This window comes from Vombatus ursinus, unplaced genomic scaffold (assembly GCF_900497805.2).
Source record: "Vombatus ursinus unplaced genomic scaffold, bare-nosed wombat genome assembly UNPS02000577.1, whole genome shotgun sequence".
NCBI lineage: Eukaryota > Metazoa > Chordata > Mammalia > Diprotodontia > Vombatidae > Vombatus > Vombatus ursinus.
The window spans coordinates 32056092-32082637 of NW_020940355.1; the positions used below are offsets into that span (position 1 = coordinate 32056092).

A 26546-nucleotide genomic window follows, 5' to 3' on the forward strand; every position below is an offset into this window, starting at 1 on the left:
GCACCATCTTCTGCAAGAAACCTTTCTTCATCCCTGCCTAACCACTAGTGTATTCCTTTCCCAAACTATCTTCTATTTAACTAATTTGTAATTGTTTCTATTTATTTCTTTTTTATTTAAGCAGTATGTTGTCATTCCTGTTTTACAGCTGTAGAAACTGAGGAAACTGAGATTAAGTGACTTGCCCATGATCCAAAACTATTCACTTGACAAGGATCTGTAGATGTCAATCAGGGAAAAGTATCAAAATGAAGTGGATCCATCCTATCCTGGTGCAATAGAAAGCTTCTTGGGGATTGCATGACCCAGGTATTCAAGAGGCTGATACATAGCTATAAACTAGCCAAAACATGCCTGGGTAAGAATGTGGGGATGGGTTGGGATTAGCATCACAGGAGGAAGTAGTCCTATCAGTGAGATCACAGATATATTTGTCCTTCCTTTCTATATTTGATGCAAATATGCTGCATCAGAAATAGTAGTTAAACAATAAGGATTTTTAAAATCTATTTAGAAAACTAGTGTCCCACTTTCTATTCTTTATGCACCAAATGCCATTTTCTACTTTCGTGCCCTTGGGCAAATTGTTTTCCATGCCTAGATTGCTCTCCTTCTTTACCTCTCCCTTTCAGTTCCCTAGTTTCTCAAATAAAAGCTCAGGCGCCATCTTCTCCCTATATTTAGCATTTTCTATGAGGTGAGCATCCCTCACCCTTTGACATTACTTTTTGTGTGATAACACTAACAATAACCTACTTTGTATGTAATAACACTAACAATAAGAGCAACTATCATTTATAAAGCATTTTAAGGTTTGTAAAATACCTTCCAAATACTATCCCATAACAACCCAGGAAGGTAGATACTCTTAATCCCATTTTACAAATGAGGAAACTGAGGCACATAGAGATTAAGTAACTTGCCCAGGGTCATACAACTAAAAAGTATCTGGGGCAGAATTTGCATTCACATCTTCCTGACTTCCAGGTCCAGTGCTTTATCCACTGCACCACCTAGCTTCCCCTTGCATTTCTTACATATCTGTATACATGTTGTTTCCTCCCAAAGGAATGCAAATTCCTTGAAGCCTATTATACGTTCTGTCTTTGTATCCTGAATCTAACAAAATGCCTGGCACATAGTAGGTACTTCATAAATACTTCTTGAATTTCATTTGTTTTGATGAATTGGGTATGTATTCACTTTATCCATACCTTAGATGATTGTTTTTTAGTCTTTGACCTAATCCCTTCTCAATCTTCATCTTTCCAGATGTTTTCTAGCTTTCTTAACCATAATGTCACAGAGCATTGAATTTTTAAGGGACCCTGGGGTTCAATTGATCTTGCCTCTCGTTTTACAACCCGGAAAGATGAAGTAGTTTTCTTGCCCAAGCTCCTACATCTAACTAACAGTAATGGGGATATAAAAATAGGTTGCTAGCTCCCAGTCCAGGTCCATTTCCATATACTGTCTACTCATCTAACTAAATCTTTCAGAGAACTATCTTTTAGGGATAGATTCTGATGCCTGGGGCAAATTTAACTAAGCAGAATAATACGGGGTTAGGGGAGGGTAGTCATGCTGGGTGGTATGAAGCTAGCAGAGGACCATCAGAAGCAGATCCCCTATGTCAATGTCCTGGAACAAGCCCTGGTTGTCCCATGCTAGTAATAGCTCTGGAAAATAGAGCAAACACTTTTCCCTTCTGTAGTCAGGGAGTTTATATTCTGAGAGGCAACATGGCATAGTGGAAATAGTGTTAAAATCACAAGGGGTAGGGGAGCTTAGATCCAGAATCTCTATCTTTTAGAGCATTTAGTTGCTCTTCTCTAGATCCTTATATATTTCTGAGAGGGAAAGAACTACAAATGCCCACAATCTTCCCAATGCAGACATAGCCTGATTTTTAGGAAATGTAATATGATATATCCTGTTCTCTTTCTAATACACTTTCTGATAACTGCCAGCTTTTTGGTGATAAGGCCTACAAATCATTGCCATATAAAATTGTCTTGTATAACTTCATGTTATGCATCCTATAAAATATGAGGGGGATAGAGGATGTTTTCAGTTAATTACTATACTCTCCATTTCTCATTGACTCTATGACACTTACCACAACAACCCCATTGTGGTCTTCATTGACCAAAAATAAGTACTTTGCACTGAAGAGATACGGAGTATGGGATAAACCCTTGACCAGTTCATATGATAGGATACAATATTTCATATTGAATTAATATGTTTTTTCAATGTATGTTCATTTTTCTGTATGTATGGGTTTATTGTCCTCAGTTTTGCCAACCTTCAATGGCACGTTTTCAGAAGGGTTGGACTATTTCTCCTATTTATCTAGATTCGACAATGAGCTGATAGTATTTTAATGCATACTATTTACAATGGCAACAGTGCTCATGATAATTTTAGTTTTGAATAATTATTTTAAAATTACCAGGTTTTTAAAATACGTCTGATTCTCTCAGATACCCCAGGGAATAACAATAGCAACTGAGATTCATATTCTACTTAAAGACTTGCAAAGTACATTCAACAACAACCCTGTGAGATTTATAGTATAAGCATCATCAGCCCTTTGAGGCTCAGAAAAGAATGTGTTCAGCAATGAAGTTCTTAGCATTGTCAAATGGTTCAACGTCAGAAAAAGATAAGGTTTTTATCAATGGAAATGAGATTAAAGAAGAGGCATTAGTACTGCTTTGCTGCCATAGTCAAAAAGCCATGTGCCTTTGCCATATGACTTGCAGCTGAAATCTCCTATACTTGTTGTCTCCCTCTTTTAGAATGTAAGCTCCTTGAGAGTAGGGACTGTCTTGTTTTCCTATTTGTCTTTATTTTCCACCAGCTGTACTCTTTTGGATTGGACTCCATCACGACCTCAGGAAACCTCATCATTAGGAAACGTACTATCCTGTGAGATTTCATCAGCTTTTGTATTCATACCTCATCAGTACCCTCTGTATCCTTTGCCCTTATGATCAAAGGGCTGGTAGGTAAAGAGCTCCTCCCAAAGTTTCCATTTATAGAGGCCTCACAGGCCATCCATGTCTTCATTTCTTACCAGCTACATTCTTTTGACTTGGACTCCATCATACTTCCATGTTCCCCAATACCCTTTTTCAACTTACTTTTATTTGTTGTCTTCTCCCGTTAGATTGTAAGTTCCTTGAGGACAAGGAATGTCTTTTTTTTATATCTGTATCTCCATAACTTAGCATAGTGCCTGGCACATAGTAGGCACTTAATAAATGTTTATTGACTAACTGTGTCCCCGACACTTGGCACTTTGCTTTGCATTAGCAAGGAATTAATTTAAAAAAACTTTTTCATTCATTCTTTTATCCTCATTTCATAAGTGAAGAAACTGAGGCTCTGAGAAATTAAGTGACTTACCCATATTCACACATCTATCAAGTGTTTCAGATGTCTTCTCCTCTGACTTCTTTCCATCATGCCGTGCTCCCTCTTAGAATGTATGTTCTTTGACTATAGAAGAGGAAAGAACTTGCTTCATATTTCCTACAGCTATAACTGTTAATGCTACCGGACCCCCTAGCAGGGGAGGGGTCTGCCTCTGCTGACATTCCATCACTGAGAATGACCAACTCTCCCTTCCCTCTGTCACTTGAATTTGCCCCAGGTACCAGAATCCTCAGTTAAAACTCTTACATTTCCTCCTCAATTTTGTCTCAGAGTTGAGTATTCAATAGTGTGACATTGTGAGGAGGAAAGAATTCGCCCTATGTTATCTATAAAACCTAAAGATCAGATGGAGAGTCAATCCTCCCAATGGGAGCAGAAAACGATGAGCAATGGTAAACAAAATTCTTCCCGTCTTCATATAAACCTTTGAAGGACTGTCCTTTATTGGTATATGATGCTTGACCTCTGACCTGTGAATGAAGAACCCAAATGAATAGCTATTATCTTGCCATTGATCTCCACACATTTTTAGACCAATTTATGGTAAAAGGTCATTTTTTGCAAAATACATGGATCATGAAATTGACCAGAAAGAAAAATCAATTCCTAAGTGCCCCTTGACAAGCTAAGGCTTTAGTAAAGCAAGAGAAGAGGAAAAGAATTTCATGAAAGTATGATGAGAATGACCAAAATATAAATTTGCAGAGTCCAAAGGTGAGGGAAGAGGAATATTTCAGTTTTATAAGCCAAATTCACAGAAAGTCCAAGGGCTAACAAGGCACTATTGAAGAAAGAACCTCACCAAATCAGCCTGCCTGACATCAACAAGTTCTTGAACAATACTAAATAAGAAGTGCGACTGGAATTGTATTAAACAAGGCTATTTTATTTAAACTGCTGCACATCTGAAACTATTGCATTCAACCTTCACTTAGTGCCATGTCCTAAATGAGAAATAAATGCTTTCTTTCCCATTTGTGTGTTACAACAGTGACATCCAGTGGCTAGCTGACTAACGCATTTCTGTACTTTCTGAAGACTTTCCAGAGAAATAAATTTATTCTGATAAAGCAAATTATACAAAGGGTGTGTGACTTTATAATTTAAATAGCTTCACTTAACAGCATTCAAAAATTATTAAAATACAGATGAAAGACCTGCCCTCTTCAGATATTTTAGCTACATATTAATTATTAATGTTAAACACTTGGGTACAGCAAGACAGCTACTTTGAGTATATAAACTCTATTTGGAAGTTAAGTTCTATCTCTACATAACAACTGAATTCATGATTTGGAGCATGATTTTTTTAAAACCATGGCAATAACATTTTTATATAATTATTCCAGTTAGGTTTTAAAAAAGTTTTTGGTTGGTTGATTGTTAATTTTCTATCTGGGGTCCATTAAAGTGTGGCTAAACTTCAGGGTCCACACAACATATTCCTATCACACTTCTTCCTAAATATGTGCCCCTTAGAAATTAATTTCATCTCTCTGAGCATCAATCTCCTCACCTATAAAATGATAATACTCATACTATCTATATCACAAAGCTGTTGTACGGAAAATACTTCATAAGCTTTAAAGCATTATATAAATGGCAGTTATTATTATCATTATCGGTATTATCATTCATAGTTGGCAGAAACATTTACATACTGAATTTAATTTATTAAATGATACTTCATTAGCCAAAGAGTTTATTCATTTTTTCCCTTTATGATGAACTGCATAGAAAATCTAGATTTTGTGATAGAGTCTTGTAATATTTACAGTATAAAATCACATTTCCAATTCACTAGGCTTAGAGATTAAACAGAGCTGATGTCCAGCCTCTTTGCACAAAATAGTAAATTTAACTAAATTCAAAAAAGTTATTAAATGCCAACTGTGTACAGAGCATTGAGCTATGGCTATAAGAGAAATAAAAAGCTTAGATAAGATATTGACTCCTGCCCTCCTAGTATTTGAGATATAGTAGGATCAAATAAGATAATATGTCCAAAGTCCCTTGCAAACCTTAGAAGTATTACATAAATATTATCATTATTATAGCTAATACACATACAGAGATAGTTATATGATACCATAATATGTAGAGATATGAGTTTCTGTCAAAATAATAGTTACAGACACTAACTGACATAATTAAGTCAAAAGAAGGAACCAATTTAGGGGAAAAAAAAGATGAAAAGCTTAGTCTGGTTAAGCTCAAGGTATCAGTGGGGCATCTAGGTAGAAATTCCTATAGATTATTGAAGACACAATTTTGCATCTCAGAAGACAAATCTGGGCTAGAAATAATAATAATAATAATAACTAGAAGTATGCCTTAGGGTCTGCAAAGTACTTTTACATGTTATCTCATTTGATCCCAACAGCAATTCTATAGTGTATATGTTATTATTTTTCCTATTTTACAAATTAGGAAACTAAAGGACAGAAAATTAAAATGACTTGCCTAGGAACACAAAGCTAGTAAGTGTCTGAACAGGATTCAAACTCAGGTCTTCCTGAATCCATTATCCAGCACTCTGTACTTTGGTTGCCCAAAGAAATAGATTTGGAAATCATCTGCATCCTAATGGAGTCACTCTAAGAACAAGAATCTGTCATAAAAGACAGAGAAAAAACAATCAGAGAAATAGAAAGAAAACCAGGAAAGTCTGGTGTCTCTGAAGCTTAAGTGGAAGACACTACCCAGTGGGAGGGTGTGGTCAAGTGTGTTTATTTAATTTGCTAAGGGCTACACCAGGAAAAACTTTCTAACAATAAAATTGTCCAAAAGTGGATTGAGTTGCCTCCGGGAGTAATAGTTTTCCCTCATTAGATGACTGATTACTGGTTGCCAGTGCTATGGAGTGGATAGATTACCCCATAGGTATCAACCAAACTAGGTGGCTTCTAAGGTCCCTTCGAACTCCTTCTCTGTCCAGCTACATAACAAAAAGCACATAACTGGACACTTTCATCACATGAACAGGAACTTCAGGAATCAGTTGTTTATAAGGTTATTTTTGGACAGAATGCAAAGAATCTGCTTATTTCTATGGGCCATCTGCAAAATACAGATGTAGCTTTGTTATACAGAAATGTTCTTTGTAATAGTATTCATTGCAATGAAATGAATTATTGTCCATGAACAAAGATACGCTCAAGAAAAAAACATTGCCAAATTTTATTTGTATTTGCAAGAAAACTGGAAGCAAATTAATGTCCAACAAAAGGGGGATGGCTAAATAAATTATGTATATTATTTTTAGGGGATGCTATAATGCAATTAAGATCAATAAGCAGGAGAAACTAAAGACATATGGAAAGACTCTTTACTACCGTAGACAAGGTTGAAAGGGATCTTAGAGACTATCTAGTCCAAATCTCTCATTTTAGGAAACTGAGGCCCAGAGAGGTTATACACTAAGGGGCAGAGCAAATATTCAAAACCAGATCACTTGATGCAAAACACAGTGCTCTTTCCATTAGACCACAAAAAGAACAAAAACATAGTATACCCTAACCATGCTCATATAAAAGGAAAAGTGAATGGGAATGAATAGACAAAGAATCCTGATGGAGATTTAGGAGGACCTGAAAAGTTGTTATGACATTTTAAGCATTAAAATTCATTATTTAGATGTAGATAATTACAAAGCAAGTCTAATTAACTATGTTGACATTTAATATTAAGTTCATAACAAATTGTCAGAAATAAATATAACATTCTAGCCAAGGGGCAGCTAGGTGGCACAGTGGATAGAGCACCTGCCCTGAAGTAAGGAGGACCTGAGTTCAAATCCGGCCTCTGACCAAACACTTGTCACTTACTAGCTGTGTGACCCTGGGCAAGGCACTTAATCTCAAATGCCTTAAAAAAAAGAATCTGGCCAAAAAAATGTCCTAATTGATTTAATGTGACTTACAGCCATTGTCATACTCTTACCAATATAATCAGACCTCTCCCCAGTTACAGTTTTACAAGTGTTCAAGTTAAAGTGATTCACAAATATACATACTCTATATTGTATGAGCAGTATATCACTTTGCAAATATGTATATGGCATCTCAGGCATCAGTCAACCCATGACAAGCTTGCCAAAGACAACACAGATTATTTTCATAGACTCCATGATAACTGCCACCAAGAAAGCTACTGGCCAAACTGCAGACGGGCCTGTTTGCATTTGCACTCTCCCACCTCACTTTTAATGTGGTGTTCTCTCTCTAGTTCCCTCATGCTTCCCCAGTGCTATTCAAAGTCCCTCACTCTGGCACCCCAACCTATCAAGCTACGTTTGCCTCTCCCCCAAGGACTCTTTTCTTCCTCTCTCAACCCATCCAAATTTCCTTTCCCACATCCTAACTAGGTATTAGGAATTCTGGTTGTTTTGTTCACATAATTCAAAGTGAGATGCAAGCAACTGTTACCTTTAACCATCCCAGGTATCAAAAAAGGGGGACTTTTTAACCCAAATGAATTGCTAACTAGTGTAATGTATATGGGAGATAATTTCATTAGTAATAGCAATAATATAAGTCTATTGTCCCCAACCTCCTCCATATGATCAGGCAGATATCATGGCACAGGATACCAAAAGAGGCAAGGGGAATTAGGGTTCCTCTCCTTATGATTTAGATGGCACAGTAGATTGAGTGCTACAGGGGCCTAGAATAAGGGACACCTAAATTAAGATCCAACAGATACTTTCTAGCTGTGTGACTCTGGGCAACTCACTTAATCTCTGTCTGCCTCAGTTTCTACCACTGTAAAATGGGAATCATAATACCAACTACTTCCCAGTGTTGTTGTAAGCATCAAAAGAGATTATGTGAGTGAAATGCTGAGCACAGTACCTGGCACAGTAGGTGCTTAGAAAATGCTTTGTTTCCTTCCTTTAGAAAGGTGGCCTTTTGCTGGCCCACAATCCTACCTCTTATAATTCCTTAATTTATGAGTAAATGTTTAAATATAGTTATTAGTTTTGTAGGATCATAGATATAGCTGGAGGGGGTCTTAGATGCTATTTGGTGTGACCAACTTATTTTACAGAAGAATAACCTGAGGCCTGGAAAGATTGTCACCTGTCCAAGGTCACACAGTGGCAAAGCTGAATTTAAACCCAAGTTTTTTGTATACAAACTATATCGTTAATGAAAGTACAGAGAAGGCAGTTGGTCTGGTCCCAAATAAAATTTTGAATTAAAAGGGACCCCTCCTCCCTCTTTTTCCAATGTCAAAGTCAGTTCTCCCTTGGTTCCTGATGTAGACCTAAGGAAGGAAAGTCTTGTGAGTCATTCAGCACTTAGCTCACTACCAACCAGTTTTCTTTTGATGCCAAATGGGCTATGCCAGGAGCACCAGTAATCAGAAAATAAGGCTGCAGAGTCACCAGACTGAACAAAGGGACACAAACGACACACTATTCATGGTTTTATCTTGTAGGAGAAGATTCCCAGTACAGCACAGGAACAAATGCAGAGAGGCAGGATTGCCGCAGTTGTTGAGTTTCTTTGTTGCAAAGGTCACACCTCACTCTTTTTTGGGATCCCCTTGCTTTTCTTATTCTCCATCCATGTTATCATAAGGTTGAACTAGACATCTACACAAGCAATGTTCATTGCTTCCCCACTATTTAAACATACTAGAAATATGCAACCTTCAAATGAGCAAAAACACCACTGCCAGAATGTTTCCCAGAATGAAGGCCACCCTTGCTCACTTACTTCTGTAGCTCTCCTGCATTGCCTCTCTTGAGGTGCTAATACCTCTCATAGCTCTTGTTACCCCTTCTCCCATCTTCTGGCTTTCCCTGATTTGTGAGTAAAGTCCCTTGGGCCCTCCTGGCTCATTGAATGTAAATAGCAACTGCTTCTTTTTTGGCTAGCAACCCTGAGGGTCTTACTCTCCCAGTTTGATATTTTTTTTTTTGTTAAAGAGGCCTATTCACTGAATAAGCATTGCCTCACTCAAAGTGAGAACCTGAAAAGACCTTGGCTTAAGAAGGCCAAGGTCTCCCACTGCATCCTGTGCCATCTCCAGTCATCCTGATGGAAATCTGGCCACTAGACCCAAATGGCTCTGGAGGAGAAAGTGAGGCTGGTGACTTTGCACAGCTTTCTTCACTCAAACCCAATTCAATTGCAAGTCACGTCATCATCTCCCTGATGTCATGGTCCTCTTCGAGAACAAAGGACAAACCACACAACTTGTTGAATTTTCATTGTGCTATCCTCTCCACCAATAGAAAATTAGAAGAGAAATAGAATAGAGAATTGGGAGAGTTGGGGTATGTGGGGGGGAAGGGTAGATAATGAATTCAATTCTAAACATGTTGAGTTTAGATGTCTACATGACATCCAATTTGAGATGTCTGAGAGGCAGTTGGAGATGTGAGACTGGAGGTCCGCAGAGTGGTTAGGGCAGATTAGGTAGATTTGGGAATCATCAGTGTATAGATGATATTTAAATCGACAGGAACTGATAATATCAGCAAGTTATATAGTACAGAGGAAGAAGAGAAGAGAGCCCAAGACAGAGCCCTTCAGGACACCTATAATTAGAAAATATGATCTGAATGAGGATCCAGCAAGATTTTGAGAAGGAGCGTTTTTGAGGGGTTTTTTAAATGGAAGAGACAGGGGCCTGTTTGTAGACAGCAAGGAAGGAACCAATAGACAGAGAGAGACTGAAGATAGATGTTAGAGTAGGGATGACAGAGGGAAGAATTTGGTGGAAAATATGAGGTGAAATGGGATCACTTGTGCAGGTGTTGGGGTTGTCCTTAGTAAAGAGTAAGGTTACCTCTTCACGCGAGACAAGGGTGAAGAAGAAAATAGTGACGGAAGTCATCTGAGTGACATGAAATTAGGAAGGGGAAGAAGAGAGAGCTTATGGCAAATGGCCTCAATTTTTTTTCTGTAAAATATGAAGCATGGCAGCTGAGAGAATGGGAGGAGGAGGAGGAGCCACGGGAGGTTACTATTCATTGACCAAAATCTCTCTTGGTGCCTTAAACCAACAATCTTAACATAAAATGTCAGTAGAGTACATACTCTTGGAGTCATCAAAGAGAATGGTGTGTGATTTTTTTTCATCCTGTGAAATATATAATGAAATAATGTATACAATTTATAAATGAGTACAATTTGCATTTGTTCAACACATCTTAATTATTATACTTCTGTGCATATCATGTTACATGTCTTATCTTATTATTTGCTGTCATAATCTTATACCATATATACAAATCACAATTCCCATTAAAGAGACAAGAAATAGTGTTACACCTTAGTAACTCTGTACCTATAATGATAGTTGATATTTATATATAGTTTGATATTTATATAGTATTCCAGGGTTTACAAGCAATATACATGCATTGTCTCATTTGATTCTCAAGCCTGTGAGAAAGGTAATTTTATCCCCATTTTGCAGATGGAGAAACTGAGTTTCAGAAAGGTTAAGTGACTTTCTTAACATTCCCAAATTGTATGAACAAGGTGAGATTCAAAGTCAAGTCTTCCTGACTTCAAGTTCAGTACTCTATCCACTGCACCACAATACCTCAAATGGAAGCCCTTGGTGAATATTCTTGCCCAATTTTAACCAGATCTCAGCTTTTTCTTATTATGATACAATTTATAAATTAGGTGTTTTTTTTTTTTAAATGTCACTTTGTAACTAAGCATCTAATTTGGAGTCTACTCACTCTTTCGAGGGCCAGCTGGATAAGTACAACAGATGATTGATATGGAAGCTCCAAGCTTATTTCACAATAAATGTACAGTAAAATAGAATTAATTTAGACACCTTCCCCCTATTGCAGATTTGTTATAATTAAGTTGGGATTTGGCTAAGATTTACATTTTGCTTGCATTATTTTTAAAAGGTTGCTAAGCTAACTATTAGTGCCAAATGGTTGGGAGCCATGGCATTAGAACAAGTGGAGGGAAAGGCCTGTTCTGAAAGCTGGTCTCAGAGAGTGGGAAAGGCCAGATAGTACAATATTCAGGCAACACATCACAACTGAGAATTTGTTAGCATATCAAGATAAAGCATATATGGATGCTCATGAACTCAAAGGGTCAGATTCCAGGCTGTTTACCAAAACCAAAGGGAAAGTTTTCTGAAGTACATATAAGAGGATGCACTCCAAATGCTACACATAACACATTCAAATCACCTACTTTTTAAAATTTGGGACAGGAAACATAAAACTTTGATCAAAAATGCAAATAAAACGATTTCAGTTTTCTCCTAAAACTGAGAAAAGAAAGAGGGAGAAAGGGAGATAGTGAAAAAGGAAAAGACAGAGGATAGAAAAGAAATTGATAACATAGAAGGTCAGAGAAGGAACAAGTAACAAAAGGGTAGAGAATGCCCCATCCACACAAACATTCCTGCCCTGAAAAGGTATCAGACTATCCACATATCTTTCTTTAAAGCAGGAATTGACAAACTATGGCATAAGGGCCAAATCCAGCTACCCATTTTTGTATGGTCAGCAAGCTCCTGGGCCATACAAAAAGAGGAAGCAGTCCACAGGTCATAGTGTGCTGACCTCTATTCTGAAGAAAGGAGTGAGAGTTTTGTCAGATGTTCAAAGTTAGCAACTTGAAAGGAGGTAATCAAGCAAGCAGGCTAACATCAAAAAGCTCACATCAGGTTGGTCTTAGTACAGGAAGTTCTAAGGAACAACAACTCCTCTTGATGAAGAAATTCCTTTCTTAAACCATTCAGGAAAATCTTGCTGTGGTTCCATGTTTTCTTGGTAGTCAACAGGGTCTTCTGTTTCATCAGGCATCGATTCATTTTCCTTTGTCTTGTAATATTTACTTATGGATAGCTCAACTCATTTAGATGTACAGAAGTCATATTTCCTTTTGTTATTAATAGCTTCCTTGTTGGTCTATCGGCCTGTGTTCAAGGTCTTTGAGTTTTCTTCCTGCTGAGAAAGAAAAAAAAAAAGATCTTGTCATTTCCCCCTCACATTCTCCTATTGCTCACTTTCTAACACTTACCCCTTCAATGGCAGTTGCAGGGTAGGGAAAGGGGATAAACCTCAAAACTATTTTAGCCTCCTCCCCACAATGGGAAAAGCACGGTTCACTAGTTTTGGTCCCTACACCCAGTGATTGCAGGTGGGATAGAACTGGCCATAGCTGGATCCCAGTCTCTTTCGCTTCAGGTCTGGCAGACCCAATTACACACTTGTGTCCTGCCCTAGTTTACTTTTGTTTCTCATTTCTCTCAGTACTATTGCAGCACAAAGCACTGTCATACTGCTGCTCCAGCCAGAGTAATTTTCTAGTTTTTAATTTTCTGAAGGAATGAGGTGTAATGAAGGGGCAGAGTTGAGTTTGATGCAAGCCCATAGATTGGCTTGTGCAACGCTGCCAAAGTGTGGTCCCCAGTAGGAAGGGGATTCTGAATGCAAGCATTAGAGATTAGGGATTAGGTTTATCTGCTGTTAATTAGTTAGGTTTCTGAAATTGCTTTATCTTGTATGAATAATTCCTATGGTGGAGAGGGTTGAGTGGTCATGAGGAAAGAGAAAGTGTCTAGTCCTCCATCTTATTGGGCACATGACCCAGAGGTCACTGCAGAAATTCTTCAGGCTAAAGATACATATATTGGGCAAAACATGTGAAACCTTCTGTTCTTAAAATATCAAAGTTAGCTTCCATAGCACTAGTTCTAAGAGAATTGGAAAGAAGGCTAGAGGGAAGGCAAAAGATATGGAGAAACAGAGACAGAGCTTCTGAGATTTATCAAAAATCAAAAACTCTCAGTGTCTTATATCTGAGTAAAGGGTCCCATCTTCCAGTTGGACTAGGGACTTTGCTGTGACATCCATGCCCTGTATGGGTGGAATGGGACCAAAATACAATATTTATCTGGCTTTGGGAGCCCCTAAGTCCTGAAGCTAGGTGGTTCAGTGGATAAAACATTGGACCTAGAGTCAGGAAGTCCTGAGTTCAAATATGACCTCAGACTCTTACTAGCTGTGTGACCCTGGATAAGCCATTTAACCTCTGTTTACCTTAATCCACTGGAGAAGGAAATGGCAAACCACTCCAGTATCTTTGCAAAGAAAAATGCATAGACAGTATTGGCATTCTATAGTCCACATGGTCATGAAGAGTTGGACATGACTGAATGACTGAATAACAACAAAGTTCTGCAATCATTGTCCTCTAAAGCAAATGTGAGACAGACATCTAGAGACAGGTACAGACTTAGTCCTATAGAAGAAGAGAAAAGGACTTCAGCTAAATGAAGAGAAGGAAAGAGTGAATATTATTTGGAGGGATTTGGATTGGTGAGGGAGGCCAAAAATTGAATTTGAAGAAGATCACATTTTTATGAATGACTTGAATTAAGACATAAATGGCACATGACATAAATCTAGGAGAGGAAAGCAACACATTCATTAACAAAATCAAGATTCAAAACTATTATGATGGGGACAGCTAGGTGGTGCAGTGGATAGAGCACTGACCCTGGATTCAGGAGGACCTGAGTTCAAATCCAGCCTCAGACACATAACACTTACTAGCTGTGTGACCTTGGGCAAGTCACTTAACCACATTGCCCAACCCCAAAAAAAATCTATTTTGACAACTTAGAACATTGAGATGAATCTAAGATGCAATTTAATAGGGATAATTATAAAGTCTTACACTTGGGTTCAAAATATTCATTCCAAGGGTTAGTTAGACAACAGCTTACCTGAAAAAGATCTGAGAGTCTTAGGAGACAGCAAGCCCAAGGAGTTAGTAATGTTATATGACAGCCCAATAAAACTACTTCAGTCCTGGACTCTGAAGACAGCAGCATAGCCTTTCAGAATAAAAAGATAATAGCCCTTCTGTATTTAATCTTTATCAGACCACATTGGAGTATGTGTTCACTTCTGGGCATCACCGTTTAAAAATCACATTCATAATCTTGAGAGTAAACAGAGGAAGGCAACCAAGATGATGAAGGGACTCAAGGTCATGTTATATATAAAGATCACTAAAAGGAAACGGAGATATTTAGCTTGAAGAAAAGAAGATTGGGGGGTTGAGGAGGCATAATGGCTGTATTTAAATATTCAAAGAACTGTGAAGTGGAAGAAGGATTAAACTATTTGGCTCCAGTCAGTTAGTCGATAAACATGTATTAAGCACCTACTATATGCCAGGTACTTTGCTGTGCTCTGAGGACAGAAAGTGGGGGGGGGGGTGAAATCAGTGCAGATATCAAGGAGATCACAATCTAATGAAGGAGACAACATACAAATAACAATATACAAACAACCTTTATACATGATAAATTGGAAATAATCAACAGAGGGAAGGCACTAAAATTAAGGGGGATTGGCTAAACATCTTGTAGAAGGTGGTATTTTAACTGGAACTCAAAGGAAGCCAGGTGTAGGAGACAAGAAGGGAAAGTATTCTGTGTGTGGACAGCCAATGAAAATGTCTGGAGTCAAGAAATGAAGTGTCCAGCTCAAGGAACAGCAAAGAAACCAGTGTCACTGGATCAAAGAGTACATGTGAGGAGGGCAGATATGAGAAGACTAGAAATAGGGAGAGGGGAAAGGGATGACCAAGGTAGAAGTTGCAAACAGAGATATTTAGGCTTGATATAAGTAAAGATTTCTGAACATTTAAAAATGTCCCAAAATGTAATGGACTGCCTTGAGACACAGTGGATTCCTCCATTATTAAAGTTCTACAAGCAGAGGCTGAGTGACCATTAATCAATTATATTATAGTGAAGAACGATTTTTATGTATGAGTTGAACTAAATGACTCTTGAGACCCCTTCCAATTCTAAAATTCTGTGAGAAGGGTGGGGTGAATAAGGACAATCATTTTTAAAAGGGAAGAGATCATTTATTCATTCAACACATATTTACTATTTCCTCTGCATTTATGCTAACATCCTAAACTACAAAAATGTTTCATAATGATGTGGAGCCCACCCTGGGCTCTCAAAGGCCATGCTCTTGCAGGTTATAACAAGTCAGAAAGAATCCTGTATGACCTAGTGACAGCCTGCATGTCTGTGATCAGAGGATGAGCCCAGTTGTGTGCAGAGAGATTCATCTCTAGGTGGGGCATGGGGAGATAGAAAGTGTTATGAAATGTAAAATAGATAATTTTCATTATACTAAATTAAAAGGCTTTTGCACAAACAAAACCAATGCAACCAAGATTAGAAGGAAAGTAGACAGCTGGGAAACAATCTTTACAGCAAGTGTCTCTGATATAGACCTCATTTCTCAAATATGTGGACAACTAAGTCAAATTTATTAGAATACAAGCCATTCCTCAACTGATAAATGGTCAAAGGATATGAACACGCAATTTTCAGATAAAGAAATCCAAGCTATCTATAGGCATATGAAGAAGTACTCTAAATCACTTTTTTTTTTTTGGCTAGGTAATGGGGTTAAGTGACTTGCCCAGGGTCACACAGCTAGTAAGTGTTATGTGTCTGAGGCCGGATTTGACTCTGGTCCTCCTGAATGCAGGGCCAGTGCTCTATCCACTACACCACCTAGCTGCCCTTCTAAATCACTTTTGATTGGAGAAATGCAAATTAAAAGAACTCTGAGGTATCACCTCATACCTATCAGATTGGCTAATATGACAAAAAAAGAAAATGATAAATGTTGGAGAGGATGTGGGAAAATTGGGGCACTAATGCACTGTTGGGAGAGTTGTGAACTGATCCAACCATTCCGGAGAGCAATTTGGAACTATGCCCAAAGAGCAACCAAACTATGCATGCCCTTAGATCCAACAATACCACTACTAGGTCTGTATGCCAAAGAGATCATAAAAAAGGGGAAAGGACCTACATGTGCAAAAATATTTATAGCAGCCCTTTTCATGGTAGCAAAATATTGGAAACTGAGGGGATGCTCATCAATTGGGGAATGGTTGAACAAGCTGTGGTATATGAATGTAATGGAATACTATTGTGCAATATTATGAACAGGCAGATTTCAGAAAAAAAAAACCTAGACCGGCTTGTACAAACTGATGCAAAGTGAAATGAGCAGAACCAGGGAAACATTATACATAGTATCAGCAACATTGTGTGATGATCAACTATGAATGACTCAGTTCTTCTTAGCAACACAACGATCCAAGACAAGTACAAAAGACTCACAAAGGAAAATGCTATACACATCCAGATAAAGAACTAATGGGCTCTGAATGCAGATTAAAGCATACCTTTTTCATTTACTTTATTCTTTTTCATGATTTTTTTTCTTTTGATCTGTTTCTTCCTTCCTTCTGTGCCTAATATTGAAATATGTTTTACATGATAGCACATGTATAACCTATAATAAATTGCATACTATTTTCTGAAGAGGGGAGGAGAGGGAGGGAGAAAGAAAAATCTGGAACTCAAAATCTTGTAAAAATAAATGCTAAAAATTGTCTTGACATGTAAATGGGGAAAATACTATAAAGAAAAAGAAAAAGAAAACCTCAAAAGGGGTCACAAAGAATCAGACACAATTAAAAACAACTAAGCAAAACAAAAAAGTGTTGATTTGATTACCACTCCCACAGCAATAGAGATAAGGGGTGGGAAGGAGTATCCTGGGGGTGGTTGAAATCTACTGTATTGGCTTTAGCAACAGTATGATAAATAACTAGAAGATGGCCAGAGAGAAGAACAGTTAATCCCAGCGCAAGCTAGATGTAGAGGGTTTATATCAATCAGTATGACAGGCCCCAGGACTGAAGGTCCAAAGATAAATGACTTAGATTCTCCAGAATGTAGTCTCTAATGGTCATATTTGATGATGTAACAGACCACAGGGTGAAGGGCAAAAGGATGGCCAGAGAGATGACATATGCACAAATGTTATGTTGTTGTTCGTCCTTTATTTTTGAAGAGGACCAACATCACAAGTACTGTCTTGACTTCTACAGGAACTAGTTTCAATTAGGCAGAGTTGCACAAAGTCATCAGGCTCACTCTCTCTCCCTGAGTCATCCAAGTCCAGTGAAAAGACAAAAAGTCGAGATGACTGGAGATGGCCAAGGATGCAGTGGCATCTTCGATGTCTAACCAAGCTCTAAGTGTTCCACAGTGCCTGCTCCAGCTGCCTTCGTGGCTATTGGAACAAATTGTTCTCACCAGCCTATTCTGCCAGAGAAAGTCTTCACATACTTGGGGTGGACATCCCCCAACTCACCAACAGGTTTGAGTTTTGTCACTTACTCTCAACCTTGTTTAGCCCATCTGCTGAGACAGTTTACCAGGTGTAGCCCCTGCTCATGTTCCAGCCTCTTAGAGCCACAAGTGAGAGTTAGGTGAATCAGGTGGACACCAAAGGTGGATGAGCAGTCCCGAAAAGGGCTCAGCAAGGCCTCACACCAGAGGTTCTAGCTTTCCCTGAATACCCCATACACCTCACAAATATCATAATGCAAAGGAAATTAAGTGCCACAAAAAAAAAAAAAGCCATTGGCAGAGAAAAAAATGAAGTAAAAAAAAAAATCTAAGGTTACTAACAGATGATTAAAACATAAGAATTAGACAGATATACAAATTCCAAAAGGGTCTGAGTAGGAGAATCTAATGAAAGTTAGAAATTTAACAACAAAAATCAAAGTGTAAATCATGTTGGTGTTGACTAGCCAATGGTCAGAGCTATAAAAAGAGCTCAATTCTGAGTCATGGTGTTAGCTAATAGACTCTGAAATCTGAGAAAATAATACTTAGGGAATCACACGGACACTATTCTATTTAAGAAATTACCTCTAGTAAAGAACTAATAAAAAATATTTGTGGAGCTGAAAGATGTGTTCCCTGTTCTCCAACTTTAAGTGTTTTCTCTATAATGACCACAAGGTGGCATACAAAAAGCCTTAAAAAGATACTTCAGAGACACTTTAAGTATCAAAACAATTAGTAACTTAGCCCTTTCTTTGACGTAAGTTTTCAACAGATATTTTACCTTAGGGAGTAGACAGTTCCTACCATTATCAAGAATCCATATTACTATTAGTGTTTGGAAAAATAGAAAGGACGTGAAGAAATGGAATATCTTTGTAAATGACTAACGTAATTCAGTAATGGCTTGTGTACACAAGGATTATATAAATGATCACAATTGAAAATATTATTATTATTTCCCTGGGCCATATGAAATAGGTCTTTGCTGACAACGGGATCTTCATGCAGAGCATCCAGGGCCAGTGAGATACGGGAATAACTTCCCATGTGGCAATGTAAGGTCATCCTAATCATCCTTCCTCTTTCTGTTTTCCTGATTCATGTTTATGACCTTCTTAACATGCATAGTCACCAATGTTTTTTCTTCTTCTTCATCTTTTTTTTTTTTTTTGGCAATTGGGGTTAAGTGACTTGCCCAGGGCCACACAGCTAGTAAGTGTTAAGTGTTTGGTCTGAGGCCGGTTTTGTATTCAGGTTCTCCTGACTTCAAGGCCAGTGCTCTATCCACTGCGCCACCTAGCTGCCCCACCAATGTTTTTTCTTTAGCTTGCTTTTTGCCACATATACTGGGTGTCCCAAAAGACAGTGCAAGTCTAAGCGATTAAGGCTTTAAACTGAATTAAGACTTTTAGGATACAATGTGTATGGGTGGGTGGGTATGTGTCTATGAATATATATAAATGTGTGTGCATATCCGTATACATACATATGTCTCTATATACATGAATATATGAGTGTGTGTGTGCATATACACATTCCTTTTGTAATTCCTGCCAACTCTCTAGCTTCAACTTTCACCTCTATTAGCGTACGGTGTATAATATGAGATGGAATAACACGTAGTAGTATTGGAGATAGAGGCAGAGAGACAATAAGTGTTAGAGGATCAGAGTTAGAGTCTCAGCTTTAATAATTACTGGCCATGTGCTTATGGCAAGTCACTGATCTCTGAGCCTCAATTTCCTGATTTGTAAAAAAAAAAGGGGGGGGTGGTAATATCTCTACTACCAACCCTAACAGGATGGTTATGATTGAATGAGATAATACATTTAGAGAGAGTTCTTTGAAAACCTTAAAGTGCTGTATAGAATACGAGCTATTATTGTATTGTGGAGGTAGAATCATCAGGCCTCGATAATTGATTTAATATTCCCTTTTTCTCTTCTTGATCTTTAGATGTCACCATGGTAACATGATAGATTGAGTGACTCCTTTAAAGAATCCCAAGCCTTTATTTCCATGCCTAACCTCTCTCTTGAACCCTAAACCCATATCTCAAACTGTCTAGGTACCCAAACACCCAAGAATGTGCTGGATCCAGCTTAAAATGGCTTTTGAGGGTTCATGGTTAAATTTTCAGGGGGAGCATTTACACATCAGGAAAGATGTTGTTGTTTGGAGGAGAGGAGGAGAGAGGAAGAGAAGGGAAGGGAGGAAGCTGTGTTGCCCAACTCTAACTGGCCTCTAGGAATAAGTAAATGCTACAAATCAGGGCTTGATTTGTACTTTTTTTGATTGTCTAGAATTTAGGGAAGTGATGGAGAAATGTTAATGATGCAGATTAAACTTAAAACTGTCATACATATTTTTCCAGAGAAAATAAAACAAATAATAAATAAATTTCAAAAATTTATCAGCACATTGCTACCTCCACCTAAATGGACAGTGGAATCTCACTTATATCATGTGGTATAGTCAAAAGAGATTCGGAGGGCCTGGATACAAATTCCAGCTCTTATGTTATGGTAAGTCATTTTGGTAAATCACCTGGCCTCCCTGGGTCTCAGTTTCCTCATTTGTAAAATAAGGAGGGTTGGACGAGAGGCCTCTGAAGCATCTTCTAGCTCTAGACTGCTAAATCTTTGTTACTGTGATTATGAATGAATGAATGAATGAATGAATGAATGAATGTGTGCATTAATAATAAATGCTTACTCTATACAAAGTACCGTGCTAAGCAGTGAGATACAAAGAAAGAAGAGGCCCCTGTTCAAAGAAGCCCCTGTTCAAATGGAGAAGAGAATATGTATGGAAAGTTTCAGCTACTAGTTAGGTAGAAAAGTCTTACAGGTCCTTAGGGTGCAGTGGTAAGGCAGATGTCTTTTTTTTAATGTCATTTTGTCATTTAATGACATTTTTAATGTCATTTCCATTGCTCAAATCATATCAGTTTCCAATCTTGAGTCATATGACAACGCCAAAAACTCTAGCAGAGAGAATTTTCTCTTCTGAGTCTTCAGCACCTGTGGCTGCAGGACCTATACCTCCCCAGGAAAACAATATATACCATGACTGCATCAATGTAAGGAAACAAAATAACAATATAACAAACAAAATGACAAAATAACTACAAAATAATCAAACCTAAATGCTGGGAAAATATAAAGAACAAACTTGGCCACCAAAAGAAATATGAGAAGACCCTTCTCCTGTTTTGCAAAGGCCAATGGTTGTTAAATATTACACATAACATTAGGTTTTTTTTTCAATGTGTTAATAGGTTTTGTCGATTTTTTTTTCCTTTCCTCTAAAAAAAAAAATCTCCATTGTAAGACATGCCACTCAGGGCAGGGAATAAGAGAATACAGAGGGAAATCTAGGCAATGTAAAAAATATATTTTGAATAAATATGGGTTGTTGTTTTGTTTTGTTTTGTTTTGTTTTTCACATGAGAGATGAGGACAGTAAAGTGTTAACAGGACTAGAGATGAGAATAGTGAAGTCAGAGCAGTGGTGATAGCCAAAGAAAACACTAAGGGGCTGAGGTACTCAAGATTTTATTGAAGGCAAAAACAGGTTTAGCATAGGGGATTAGACTTGCTCTGATTACCACTCTCTCTCCCTTTAGTCAGAAGTCAGAACCAACCAAAAGTAGCAAAGGAAATTGCTGAGAGAGATTTTAGTTTACTATAAATAAAAATAACCAATCATTAGAGCTATACAAAGGAGAATGGACTGCCTTGCAAAGCAGTAGTATCCATCCCACCCTCCCCCCATTGAAAGTGTTCAAGTGAATTCTGAATGACCACTTGTCACTTCCATCTGACAGGGGCTTCTTGGTCAGATACAGGTTGGCCTGGAGGGTCTCCTTCTTCCCTTCTGACTCTGAGATTCAGTGCTGCTTCCAGTTGGAGAAGGGACCAAGAGAAATAACTATGGAGCTACACAGCTTCCTGTTAGACATAGGACTAGTAAGGTAATAAAAAAGAGCATAACATTCCCCTAACCCAAACTAGTATATACTAAGAACTGAGAATGAAACATTTATTAACAAAGCAAAGTGTTCAAGATCTAGAACAGGGTTTTTTGTTTGCTTGTTTTGTTTTTGTTTTGGCAAGGCAATTGGGCTTAAGTGACTTGCCCACAGTCACTTACTGCTAGTAAGTATTACGGTTTGAGGTCGGATTTGAACTCAGGTTCTCCGGACTCTAGGGCTGGTGCTTTATCCACTGCGTCACCTAGCTGCCCCAAGACCAGGGGTTATTAATCAGGTTTCTGTGACCTTGTTTAAAAAAAAAATTACAACATCACTAATGTGAAAATAAGTTTAATAGGAATGTATATGTATAGCCTCTATCAGATTGTGCACCATCTTGGGGAGTGTGGTGGGGAGGAAGGGGGAGAAAAATTTTAAACTCAAAAGCATATGGAAGTGATTGTTGATAAATCAAAATAAATTAATAAAAATTAAAAACTAAAAAACTCTATTTCAATGTAATTGGTTTCCTTTGTAATCCTACGTATTTTATTTTATGTATTTAAAAACTTTCTTGTCTGGGTTCCTTTAAGTCCCAACTAAATGTTATTCCAGTGCTTTCCCTCTTTTAATTATTCCTATCTATCCTACTGTATATAGCTTGTTTTGTATATATTTGATTGCATGTTGTCTCCCCCATTAGATTGTAAGCTTCTTGAGAGCAAAAACTGTCTTTTGCCACTTTTTGTGTCTCAAAGCTAAGCACAGTGCCCAGCACTTAGTAGGTGTTTAATAAATGTTTATAGATTGATTGACTTATTGATTGATTGATTTTTCTGAGAAGGGGTTCATAGGCCTCACCAGACAGTCAAAGGGAACCTAAAAAATGTTAAGAACCCCAATCTAGGCCTTCAAAATAGTAAGTCCTGTTTGTTAGAACTTTACAGGAATTGTCTCATCTGACCTATGCAACAAATCCATAAGGGTTACAACTAAGTATAAACATTAATGATAAATTCTTTTAATTGGAAATAATTAACTTATGTTCTGTACTAGAGAACTAAATCTTCAGGGAAATTGGCAAGCTAAAACTAAAAAGACTTAGAACTACTCTAAACTTTTCAATCACAAACAATCCGTGGGTCCTCAAAGCACTCTGCAGGTGCATGCTGAATCAGGCACCGTCATTCACAAAAACATCCAGAGAATGTTGGTTCCTTCTGACTTTGTTAAGTATACATCAAGGAGGTCTTACATCAGAGAGGGACTAGGAGGAAGTTTGTGTCTTATTTTCTCAGGTTAATTGTTAGGTCAATACTCTGAACAAGTTAGACGTCTTTCACTTCCCCAACCAGTCCTCCTTCCAAACAAACATTAATGAAATACATTATTTATATATACCAGCCTGTAAAAAGTTAGGTTGTAAAATCAGGTGCCCTTTATCTGTTTTAGTGATACAGAAATTTTTACATTCTCTCTGGTCTAGTGGCTCTCCACTAACAATAACGATGCCTTACATTTGTTTAGTACCTTATGGTTTGCAACGTGCCTTCAGGTACACAAGAATAATTCCTAGAAAGGAAAGTCCCCCACCCAATGCAGTTCAGAAATGATGCTGTAATTTAACTTCTTAGAAAGTTTTCTTAAGACACTGAGAGATTAAGTGATTTGCCAAGGGTCACACAGCCAGTATATTATATTAGAGCCAGGACTAGAACCCAACTCTTTCTGATTCCCAAGCTAGCTTTCTATTCACTACATCACACTGTCCACCATCACCGTATTTTTCTGCATGGATTGGGCTAGATGGACACTGAGGTCACTTCCAGCTCTCCAATTCTATGAATCTGATTCTGTGATCTTTATCATAATCATCATGTCACCTGAAATTACCCTCCAAAAAGATATTCTTATGGCACCCAGACTTTGCACTGATGCAGATTTTGCAAGGAAACAGTAGAAACAGAGATATGTTGTTTCAGTTTGCAGAATTTCACACTTGCTGAATTCCTACAAAGACACAAGCAGGTAGCCAGAATCATTCACCGTTAGGTCATTATCCTTGGTAAACTAACAAAAAAGCAAATCTTTGTAGTACAAAAAGACCCCAAACTATGCTTGAGAATTCAACAGACTGTACTGAAATCTAGGGCATTATCACAGGCAAAATAGTTGCCCACTAATCTCCTGACCCTAACATAGATGCATAAAAATTTTCGAACAGTAGATGTCACTATATCAAATACTCAGAATCTCCAAACTAGGGGTAGAATGAAAAGCCTTCAAAAATGTAGAGATCCAATAGAAGTAATCAAAACCATATGCAAATGGGGATTAGGTACATATTATCTAGGCTGATCCCAAACATGCTTTCAGTGAGTCTACAAAAGATGAGCTTGCATCTCAATACTTTTTTTTTATTACAAGAAGCAGACCTGTGCAGATATATATGCATATACAATATATACATACATATACATATATGTGTCTATACCTGTGCAATTGTCCACCATACACTAAATATAAAAGATTAATAACAGGACAGTGATACATCCCAGGACTGCTTCTATCTGAAAAGATAAAAACAAAATAATTGTCATGTTAATGCTAATAATAAACATCGTTATTTAGCATTTTTAATTTTATAAAGTGTTTTACCTACAACCCTGTAAAGCTAGATAGGGTATCACTGGGTTTGCCCAAATTGTTCTCTGGTCACACTACCTGTGTTTGTTATCTCCCCCATTAAAATTTCAGCTCTTTCAAAACTGAGACTGTCTTTGCTTTTCTAATTGCAACTGATGTAGAGCAATATGAATAAAACCAGGAAAACAATTTACATAATGACTATAATATTGTAAAGAAAAGCAATTTTAAAAGACTTAAGAACTCTGATCAATGACCAATCATGATCCTAGAAGACTTGATGATGAAACATGTTTCCTCCCTCTTAGGAGAAAGGTCGTGCACCAGACGTGCAAAATAAAACATACACTTCCAGACATAGCCAATTTATGAATTTGCCCTGTGTGACTATGCTTATTTGTTATAAAGGAGGGCTTTGGGGGGAGGAAGAGAGGTCATATAACAAAAATGACACCAAAAAGAAGAAAAGGAAGTCAATGCAACTTTTTTAAATTACACAGAAGAGTACAGAAGAAAATTCAGAGAGTGACAAGCATGACAGCTTAGGAACTAATGTGTTGAATGAATTATATACTCTAAAAAAACGATCAACGATCAACTATCAACAGAAATTTGCAATTTCGTATACAATCCTCTTTTCTGTTCTTTGTATGTGGAAATGCTAATGTTTACTGATGTTCATCAAATTCAGAATAACAACAAATTAAATGTAAATTGTGGGGGCAAAATCAACTGTACAAAAAGGAGTAGGTAGCATTTGATGGCCTCTGGTGTCACTGCCATCTTTAAATCTATGACCTTATGATCCTATGACTAGATGGTCTCTAATGAAGTCCTACAATCTATTACCTGACTAGCTAACTAGCCTACCAATTCCTCAACCTCCTTAAATCCCATGACTTCCTCATTTACTCAGAAAAAAAGTCACACAGAGGGAAGATCCTACTCTGGGTCTTAATCATTATCCAGAAGTTTTCCATTTTCCTTATTTAAACTCTGACATTCTTCTACCTGACAATAATCTTCTATCTTTCCTATCTGACAATAATTTTCTATCTTTCCATGTCTCCCTATGCTTCCCCTATGCTAAACCTATTTTTTGCCCTCACTAAGACCTCCAATATCTTAACCCCTTAGTATTTTCTCAGGCTATCAGCCCTACTCTAACCTCACTTCTCTCATTTCTAGTCTTCACCCAGTCAACACTTCACTGTCCCCACCTCTCACATTCCTGTTCTGCTCCTACTCACTTGGTGTTGCTAGAGGAGTCACATAACTATGTTGATGGGCCATATTAAATTCATGTAAGTCAGTCATTCAGTCAACTATCATTTATTAAGCACCTATTATATGCCAGGTACTATGCTAAGCGTTGGGGATGCAAAAAACAGCAAAGAAAAAAAAATAGTCCCTGCTATCAAGGAGATCACGGTATAATATAATAATGGGAGAGACAAACAAGATACATGCAGAATGAATTGAAAGTAGTCTCATAGGGAAGGCACTAAGGATTAAAGAGGACTGGAGAAGGCTTCTTGAAAAAAAAAAAAGGCTTTTTGCAGAAAGTAAGACTTTAGCTGAGCCTTGAAGGAAGCCAGGGTTGAGATTATTAGTTTAATATAATCAAAATTATCCATTTTATAACTAACTTTGCTCTCTATCTTTTGTCTAGTCATAAATTGTTCACCTATACATAAGTCTGATAAGTAATATGTTACATGCTCTTCTAATTTTCTTATAATATCTCTAAGTCTAGGTCATGCATCCATTTTGACCTTATCTTAGTAGATGATGTAAGATATTGCAAAGGGAAGAAAAGGGAAAAAAAGAAATTTACATAACTTTATTATATATTTAAAAGGAATAGCAAATTATAAATAATAGATTTGTAGTTTTATGTGCAATCATCTTTTATTATATTATGTTATGGAAATGCTTATTTTATTCCATAACTTAAAAATAAGTATTTTTTTAAAAAGAAATTATTAGTAACATTGGAAAGAACAATATTGGTTGAATGATGAGGTTAGAAGCCCAATTGCAAAGAGTTAGGAAAAGAGTGAAAAGAAAGCAAGTGGAGGCACCTATTATAGACAGCATCCTCAAGGAATGTAGCCACTAAAATGAGGAGAGATATGGGATGATAACTATTGGGGATCCATGGATCAAGTGGAGGGTTTTTGAGGGTGGGGAGGATATAGGCATGTTTGTAGGCTGTAGGGAAGCAGCCAGGAGACAGGGACCAATTAAAGATTCCTTCTTTAGTGACTTCAAACATGCC

The 26546-nt window shown here is 37.5% G+C and overlaps 1 long non-coding RNA gene across 3 annotated transcripts in view; it reads right to left on the reverse strand.

The window, feature by feature from the left end:
* Nucleotides 1–9578: 9578 nt before the first annotated feature.
* Nucleotides 9579–26546, reverse strand: part of LOC114028964 — a 41887-nt gene continuing 24919 nt past the window's right edge. For 2 of the 3 annotated variants that reach the window (XR_003567429.1, XR_003567439.1), the window contains 2 exons: nt 24114–24189; nt 9579–12391 (listed from right to left, as the gene is read on the reverse strand). This is a non-coding gene — a long non-coding RNA (uncharacterized LOC114028964). Of the gene's footprint in view, nt 12392–22409; nt 23630–24113; nt 24190–26546 lie in introns of those variants that run through there. The other variant, XR_003567441.1, reaches the window with a different exon arrangement.